This window comes from Pteropus vampyrus, unplaced genomic scaffold (genome assembly GCF_000151845.1).
Source record: "Pteropus vampyrus isolate Shadow unplaced genomic scaffold, Pvam_2.0 Scaffold133, whole genome shotgun sequence".
In the NCBI taxonomy this organism is placed as follows: Eukaryota; Metazoa; Chordata; class Mammalia; order Chiroptera; family Pteropodidae; genus Pteropus; species Pteropus vampyrus.
In genome coordinates, this window is record NW_011888914.1 from 4,156,472 (window position 1) to 4,165,823 (window position 9,352).

The following is a 9,352-nucleotide window of genomic DNA, read 5'->3' on the forward strand; positions in this document are numbered from 1 at the left end:
TGTCAAGCAAAACTATCCTTCAAAAATAAAGGTGAGATAAATACATTCTGAGATAAATAAAAAATGAAAAGAATGTTACTAGAACATCTACCTACAAAGTATTAAAGAAAGTAAAAAATCAGCCAGGCTGAACTGAAATTCTACCAGATGATAACTTGAATCCACGAAGAGCACCAAAAATGTTAAATACATGGGTAAATATAAGAGACTGTAATATAGTTTTTTTTCTGTCTTCTCATATCTTAATTTTAAAAGCATGTTTATTTAAATCAATAATTATACTATGTTATTGGATTTATTATATATCATGCACAATATATAATACAATGTACTATACATGATGTATGATTACTTATGATGTGAGATCATATATCTCATATATGGTTATATATATGAGTATGTATGATACCTATAATGATATATAGTATGTATAACAATAATAAAACAAAGGAAGAGGGAACAAGTGGAGCCATATTGGAGTAGACTTGTTATATTTCACCAAAATTAAGTCAATACCAATTTGTAGTCAACTGTGATAAATTAAATATGTACAATGTAATCCTAAGAGCAATCTCTAAGAAAATAACTTAAAAAATATAGTTAAAAGGAACAGAATTAGAATAAAATATTAAAACATGTTTGTTTTACATAAGAAAACAGTAAAAGAAGAAAAGAAGAAAAACAAAAGGTGCAATATAGAAACTAACTGCACATCAATAATTATGTTAAGTATGAACTGATTAAACACTCATATTTTTAAAGAGATATTGAGAAATAGAGCAACAATTGTGTTGATGTATGGCAATTTTTTCAGCCATTCTATTGCTAAGATTCAGGTTATTTACAATTGTCTACTATTATAAATAATGCCACTGTGAACATCTTTTTTGTTGTTGTTAGTTTTTGCTTGTGATAAATTTCATAAAACGAAACTAAATTACATCAAAGCTTTATAGCTTTTTATGTGTTGATGAATTGCTCTCCCAAAATATTTCAGAACATCTGTTTACGAATGGCTCCATCAACAATGCTTAATAAATGTTTAAATGAGTAACGATAACCTGCAGTTATTTAAATTGGCATTTGTTTCACTGTTACTGAGGTGAGCATTTCTATCCTTAATAATTTGCTGCCCGTATTACCATAAGTGTAAATTGGTTGCACAACCATTTATTGGGTGGAATATGGATGCTAATGTGCTTTTTTTTTTTTCAATTCTAGTGTAGTGATGGTAGTGACTAGACTTTAATATTTTCAATTTCCACCTTTAATAGTTACATCAGTTCATTAAATTAGCTTAATGATAATAACTCCTTGAGAAAGGGGATAATTAAGAAAAGATTTTGAAGAAAGTTGGCAATAGAGTAAAAAGTCGTCTCATGTCCTTTAGAAGTTCACCTTAGCTCTCAGACTTTCCAGTGTTTTTCTGAGAACTTTACAAATAAAGGACCCAATAGCTTCCTGTCTGCTCTAAGAGCTCTGAGGTGAAACAGAGCAAAGAAGAGCTGACAGAACATTGAGCTGGAGCATCTTAGGTGGAAGGCTTAGCTGAGCTGGAAATAATTGATTAGTCAGGGAAGTTTTAGTGCCAACACATTAAAAATAACACAATGATAATGCTTCCTATTAGCAGACTTGGTGTTCTACATGGATCCAGAAATAGATTAAAACTCAGATCAAATGAGGATCTTTGAGTTTCCTGAAGAAAAATAATGGGAGAAAGAAATTTGTCTCGTGCTTAAGAGCTAGCATTCCCTTCCCCTCCACAGATTTTAAGTATAGCTCCTGCATTTACTCTAGGAAATGCTCCTTAATGTTATGAGTCAGACTTTATGGAAAAGTATCCATGATACTAGAAGCCACGTAGGTTAAGCTCTGACCATCATCTCAGAACTAGCTTCCTATCATGCATTGTATTATCTCCACTCTCGCGATAGATATTTTGGGGATTTTGATGATGAAAATTGAATAATTCTCAGATGACATATTTCTTAAATCATAGTATAACACAGTACTGAAAGTTGTAGGGGATTTGAGATGAACAATAATTGAATGTTGCTAGACGCAAGGCATTTTGATAATGATGATACAGAGACAAAGTGTGGCGCCTGAGTAGCTCATTCTAGTTTTTAACATCTTTCAGATAGACAAATCATATATGTTGTTTTGTGGGAGTTTGTAGAGACTCTTAGTAGAAGGAGACCCTGGCTAATGAGTGATGACCAACAGTTAATGTTTCCTGTTTGGATAAAGCTTACCTTGTAAAGGGCTGTGAGCATCAAGGATTTGGGTTCTTTTCACCCCTCCTGGCCTCATACCTCTTGGCTGAGTACAATCTGCCTGCAGACACCAACTTTCCCACAGGAGGGCAGTTCCGAGGGCTATGCTTTCGATGAAGGCATCCAGTGGAGAACATTAGCAACATAATTGAATTACACACCTTAGCATACATTCTATTGCTGTTATCATTTTCCTTTCCATCTGCCTGATCTCCAGGTCTATATCTTATGTAATTCTATACCTGGGTAGGAGAGAAAGGGACTATTGGGTCTTCTTTTGAGTCCTCTCCTTTAGAAAGCTTAGAGGCAGACATGTGGTGGTCTCATAGCTAGTGCATAAGTTTTTAAGATACACCTGTTTGTATCATTCCTGGCTTCCTCTTATACCCCATTCCTTATTATTTGCCTTTTTCTTTCTCACCTAGCTCTAATTTATGTTACCTTGTACTTTCTGTGCCCTTGTAAGATGCCTTATGTTCTTCCCGAGACCAGAAAAGGAATAGACACATGAATAAATATAGCAAGCACCTGGCTCCCTGAGCTTCTGGCTCCATATCACACTTTGCTGCCTTTGGGCCTTTTGGCTCAATCGAAGCACAAGGTAATAGGCTCTGTTCCTATCCTGGGATGGTGCTCCAGGCACTGCCACTCAGAACTTCTCTTAATTCTTGGCTTTTTCGTGCTTGGAAAGTTTGGTCAGGATTCCTAGCCCCTTGTTGTCTGACCTCAATCTCCTATATCCTGCTTCTCTGCTGCCCACTTCTTTCTAACCCCAAGTCCAGACTTTGCTTTCTAAGGTCCATAGCGTCTGTGTCCTTCTGGCTTTAATTAACATCTTTGAGTATAGTTTCTAGACTGATTTATATGGTACTTTAGAGCCCTGGGGAGGCAATATGGTGTGATGGTTTTGGAGTCATTTGGATTTGGGTTGGTCCATCCACCCATCCATCCATCTAATATTCCATCCATTCACCCACTTTATATCTATCTATCTATTCTCTCTCTCTCTCTGTCATCTATCTATGTATCATCTATCTATTATCTATCTATCTAATCTATCTGTCTATGTGCCAGGTGCTGAACTCAATTTTGGGGATATGGTAGTGAACCAGTGATACAATCCTTGCTTTATAGAGCTTGCTGCAACGTGCTGTGAATTTGAATTCAACCTCTAACACTTGCTAATTGTGAGAAGAAATTAGGCAATATTTAATTTTTCCAAGTCTCAGATTCTTAATCTATAAAGTGTGGGTTGTAATTCCTACTACATCAGGTCATTTCAAGGATTAAATGAGATAACGTATAAAAAGCACATGGCCCAGTAAGCACCCCACAACACGGTAACTATTACTATTAGATATCTGGTCACAAGAACATATGGGCCCTCTTTTGTAAGTCTCTCACAGGATATTCTTGGTTGCCTCTTCTCCATCTGTTTCACTTTCAAACCACTCTCACTTGTACTTGTTTTCCAAAAATTTTCTGCAATTTCTCATTTACTGGTGACTCCTCATTTATATTCTGTTTCTGTTATGGTTTTCTTTTCTTTTCTTTTCTTTTCTTTTCTTTTTGTATTTGAAAAACAGAACCACTGTTTGCTGTGGACAGTAGTAGTATTATGACTTGCAAAATAGATGAACTATACCAAACCCATGACAGGTAAGACTGTTTTAACACTAATGACTGTATTCCTAGAAACCCCTGTGGACTCATGAGTTACTAAGAGCACTGACGATTTCAGCAACTGCCTAATTTCCAAATTCTGACAAGTCTTTCCTCAGACCATGCTTTCTAACTTCTACCTTAAAGTCTTTCCCTAGCAAAAGTCTGTAAAACACTTTGTCTGAGGGGGTCTCTCTCTTGCTCTGCCAGTTTAATATATCACATAGCTGCTGGTGTATGGAAGGTGGGGGCACTGACACATTTATATTTTGGTGGTGGGGGGGGTCTTCCAAAAGGGATGACGGGCAAATATATGTGTCTAGTCTGCCATCATGAACCAGAAGTCCCTTCCAACCTTTTTTAGCTGATAAGGTAGCACAACAAGCAAACGGAAAACCAAGACACGTTCAGGGTGACTTCATTTGCTTCCTTTTTGCCTTTGTGCCCCCAGGTGACATCAGGTAATTAATTTCCTCTGATGGGAGAAGTTCAGGGGGACAGGGTTTTTGAGTGGCAGTAAGAGGAGTGCCGAAAGATTCTATCCCTTTTCACTTTCCCTGTGTCCCCGCCCCCTGGCCACTCTCCATACCACACACTGTGCCGAACGCTGGCAAAGTGCAGTCTTCAGAAATGCTGAAAGTTTTAGAGAGAACTGCCTGGGCTAAGGGGCTTTTCAGAGACTGACTATGGGTTCAGATTTAATGAGAGCCGTGAAGGCGCACGAACTTGGAGGAGGTGGTCTGAATCTTTCACGCAGGTTTCACTTGTCAGGGTCACAAATAAGCTTCTGTTAGCTTCAGAGAGTATGCTGGTTGTCTGATCTCTCGGCAGGTCTGCATGGTGCTGTTTCAGCGACTGCGGACATGATCTGAATGTCTGATCCAAAAGGAAGCAGTTGGTGGGAGTGCACTCGGGCACATCATCTCCGAACAATTTAAAGAGGATGAATTTCATCCACTCACACATCTTTCTCCATGGAAAAGATGATTCTAGGAAAAGACTCCTGCCCCTCCTATGAGGGTTGTGCTCATGAGTGCAGTAGACTCACTGACAAATGAGAAAAAGTTAGCTTCTCCTGAAAATCATTGCCAGAGGAGCTCAGGATTATAAATTTAAAGTCAGCCCTCAGACAGGAAACTGGAGCCTTTTTTATTAAGTTGTGAATGTATCCTTAAATGGGACGCATATTCAGCAGCTGATAGGGCTGCACTAGTTGCTAAAAAGTCAATGTTGGTGCGCTGCAGCCACTGCCCTGAGCCCTGAATGTCCCCTGCCCTTCCTGTCAACAGCCTAGACCTTGCATCATCCAGCAGCAAAGGTTAACCTGACACAGTGCAGTCCAGGACTCTGCCCCAGTTCTAAAATGCTTGGCCAGGCCTTGTCCTACCTGCTATTAATCATTTGGAATATTGCACTTGGCCTTAAGTATTTTTGATTTAACGAGAGAAGGTAATGAGATAATGAGAATTATAAACCTAAATAGCAGAACCCTAGGTAGTGGTCAGACTTGGGGGACTCCCTGCATGCACTGGGGGCTGACATCTGAGGAATGGAACTTTGATAAGTGAAAATGTTCCCGAAGGAAGAAAAATCACTGAGGACCAGGAGTGCCTGAAGGGAAGCTGTAGTGAAGGGAGGGACGGGGGTCAATTAAAAGGGGGTTCTGGGTGGCCGCTAAGAAGTAGTGGGATGGTGACAGAGCCTCCTGTGGTAGCCTAAAACAGGAAAGAGACAGAACGGAAAACAAAATAGCAAGGACGTTTTCACCAAGTAGCAAGATCTGTGCCTGAGCAAAAGAAGCTGAAGCTCACCAGTGGTAGCCACACCGTCACTGTCCCTTCCTCACACCACACTCCAGCCAGCCGCTTTCTTGCTGTTCCTCAGAGGCACCGAACCCCTCCCGCTCAGGGTCTTCACTGTCCTCTCTACCTGGACCCGGTCCCCCAGATACCCACCTGGCTTCCTCCTTCACCCTCCTCATGTCTTCCTTCAAATGTTACTTCTCCCGCACCCCCACCTCCCCAAACTTTCTGACACTTGCACATACAAATACATCCCACCTCCCTTTCCTGCTTTATTTCTCTTCTTAGCACTTATTGCCACCAAATATACTACACATTTGATTCATTTATTTTGCTTATTGCTCTATCCCTTTTACTATAATGTAAACTCCATGAGGGCAGAGACTTTTTGCTGTTTTAATCACTGCTGCATCCTTGATACCTAGAAGAACATAAAATAGGTGCTCAATGAATATTTGTTCAATGGATGAAGGAAGGATCAAATGACTTTGTATCTGCTATGAAATGGGCATGTGTTATATCTCATACTTTTCCCATGGAGCCCCCTATCAGTCCTCACAGCTCCCTTAGATGTGCATTAGGAGCTGCCTCTTCCTCCTCCTACATTTGTGATGTTAATGAACGTAAATTTAAATAGCCACTCATGGCTAGAATCTATTGTACTGGACAGAGTAGTTCTAGCATAAGAGGCAAAAACAAATAGAGCTGATGCTCTCGTTGGGTAGATGGGAGTGTTTAAATGCATCCCTTGGCAGTGCATAAACCTCTGGCATAATGTCTGGGCTTCTGGGATAAACCCAACCTAGTCCCCCCTTTCCCTTTTGTTTTGGCCTGAGTAAGACCAGGCTAAGGTGAGGCAAGTTCGAGGAGAGTTTTGAAATAAAAACACAATCAATATTACTGATTTTTCCTTTTGCCTCAAACTGTATTATGGCTTGCCACAGCACTGTTACTGTTTATGCAATAGCTTATGCCAATGGTTAAACGAGAAGTGAAAACAGTAGGTGCCCAGGTAGTATGTGTTCAAAGTAAATGTGGCTTCGTAAGTATTTTTAAATATAGAACGGAACTAAATGGGATTGTATATTGAACAAACAAACATATATTGCATCTCTGGACTGGGGAGCACGTAGGCCAGAGTACACATATCTCAGAAGGAGTCTCTAGGAGAAGAATGATACTGACTGTGTAAAACATACACAGTTTGTGATTTTGAGCTCAGTACAATATAAATCAGAAAATAGAAGAAAAGCAAAATGAATAAAATAAACATTACTCACAATCCCACCCAGGCATTTTTTTCTTTACTGTATTAGTTTATTAAAATTTTAAAATTATGTTATTTTTGTTAGAAGTCAAATAAAAAAGAAGCATACAAGGAAAAGCTAATCATCTCTTCCCTACTCTACCTCAAATCCAGTCCCACCAAGAGAATCTATATTCATAGTTTGTGCCGCACTTTTTTCTCTGCACATATGTACATATATATATATATAACTTGGTTTATTCAGTGTTTTTAACAAAATGGATTGCATTACACATATTACTCTGAAATTTTTTATTCTGCCTTAATAATACATTGTGACTACTTCTCCACGTCCATATTTATAGATCTTTTCTTAAATTAAATTTTATTCATTTTTGTGAAGGCAATTCATGCACATGGTAAAAACTTAAGAAAGAAGCAAATGTTATTCACTAAAAATTAAGTGTTCTTTTACTCCTGTCCCATAACCACTTGCTTCATCTCCTCAGTGCAACCATCATTATCAGTTATATTTTAAAGCCCTACAGAGCTATTTTATACATGAAAACACATGCTTTCTATTCTGGGTAGAAATCTTCTCATACTTGCTCTTTTTTTTTTTTTACTTAATAATATACTAGCTTGGAAAGTGTTTTATATCAGTATGTGTAAAACTGCCTGATTCTTTTATTATAATTTGTTTCATTCTTCTTAATGGCTGCTTAGCTTTTCACTATATAGATATACCAAAACATATTTAATGCACTCCTTACCAATGGAAGTTTAGTCTATTCTATCCTGACTTTTCACCCCATTCCTACTCCCCTGCTTATTCACAACATTGCAGTGAATAATCTTATGACTATATCACTTTGCATAAATGTAAATTTATCTATAGACACATTTCTAGAATGGAATTGCTAGGTCTAATGTGTGATTTTAATTTTGACACCTATAGTCCAGTTGTCCTCTGGAGAGGCTGTATCATTTACACTTCTACCAGTAAGGCAGGACCCAAATCTCCACACTCTTACAATATAGCATGTCATTAAGCTTCCTGTCCCTTGCCAATATGATAGGTGAAACTGGTATCTCAAGGTAGTTTTAAATTGCATTTTTCTTATTATAAGTGAGATTGAGTATCATTTCCTATCTTTAAGTGCATTTGAATTTTTTTCCTATGAACTGTCTATTTATATTCTGTGCCCATTTGAAAAATTGTATTATTTGTCCTTTGCAATATTGACTCATAGAGCCTCTTCATATGTTAAGGAAATTTAAAGCAATTAATCTTTTGTCTCAAGTACAATCTTTTTAATAGTTACATAATATCATGTAGTATTGTAATATTGTTTATTATTGGCTCTTCCCCCACACATACTTTTTTAATGCTTGTTTCTCTGAACAAATAATGTTGCAAGAATATATATAGAATATATTATATATATGTGTGTGTACACACACACACACACACACACACACACACACACACACACACACACATATTTAGGCTGAGTCTCTCAGGATTAAAGCAGGTACTCTGTTCAGCCATTGATGGTAGTAACTCAGCGTGTCTGTGCTACTGTGTTGGTGTGTAGATCTGACAGTCAGACGGAGATATTAGCTGAGTAAACATTCCTACCAATAGAAAAAAGCTATTTCTAGAAACTTCAAGATATAGGCTTCTCTTCAGAACCAGTCAACTATCAACTAGCTGTGAAGACATAACTACAAATCATCTTATATCAAAGTAACCGAAATGACCGCTTGCTCTATAAGAGGCTTTCATGCTCTTATGGCCCCTAAGCAATCTACTGACTTAAAGAATCATTTACAGCAGGCAAGATCCTTATGTATCAGGAATTCCTGCTTCCTAGGCAGGGCTTAATTTTAGATCACCTCCAGATTTTCCTTTTGAGTGTTTGAAATAATCTCCTTCCACTCAAACTGAAAATGATACTAATCTTATGAAGTCTATGACTGTTTTTCTATTTCCTATGATTCACTTGATAGTTTGACCTGAAGAGAAAGGGTACATTTCAAAACGAGATGTCCCTCCAAGTTCCATTTTTTAATACAATCTTGAAAAACTTCATCTGAGGCCATCCCAAAATATTTTACTTTTCTGTTCAGTGGCCTTGCTTTGAACTCGATGGAATGAATCATTAGCCACTCTGGGAACCAACAAACCAGGAATACAGATGCAAGTCCCACTGATCAAAGATAAATTACTCAAAACTACATATAGAATTTATATTATCTGAAAATATTAGATATAAATACAATTTTCCTTACACAAACAACTGCATTTTTTATACAATGAAAAGCACAGAATATGTACCCTAAATTTCTCTCACTCAACA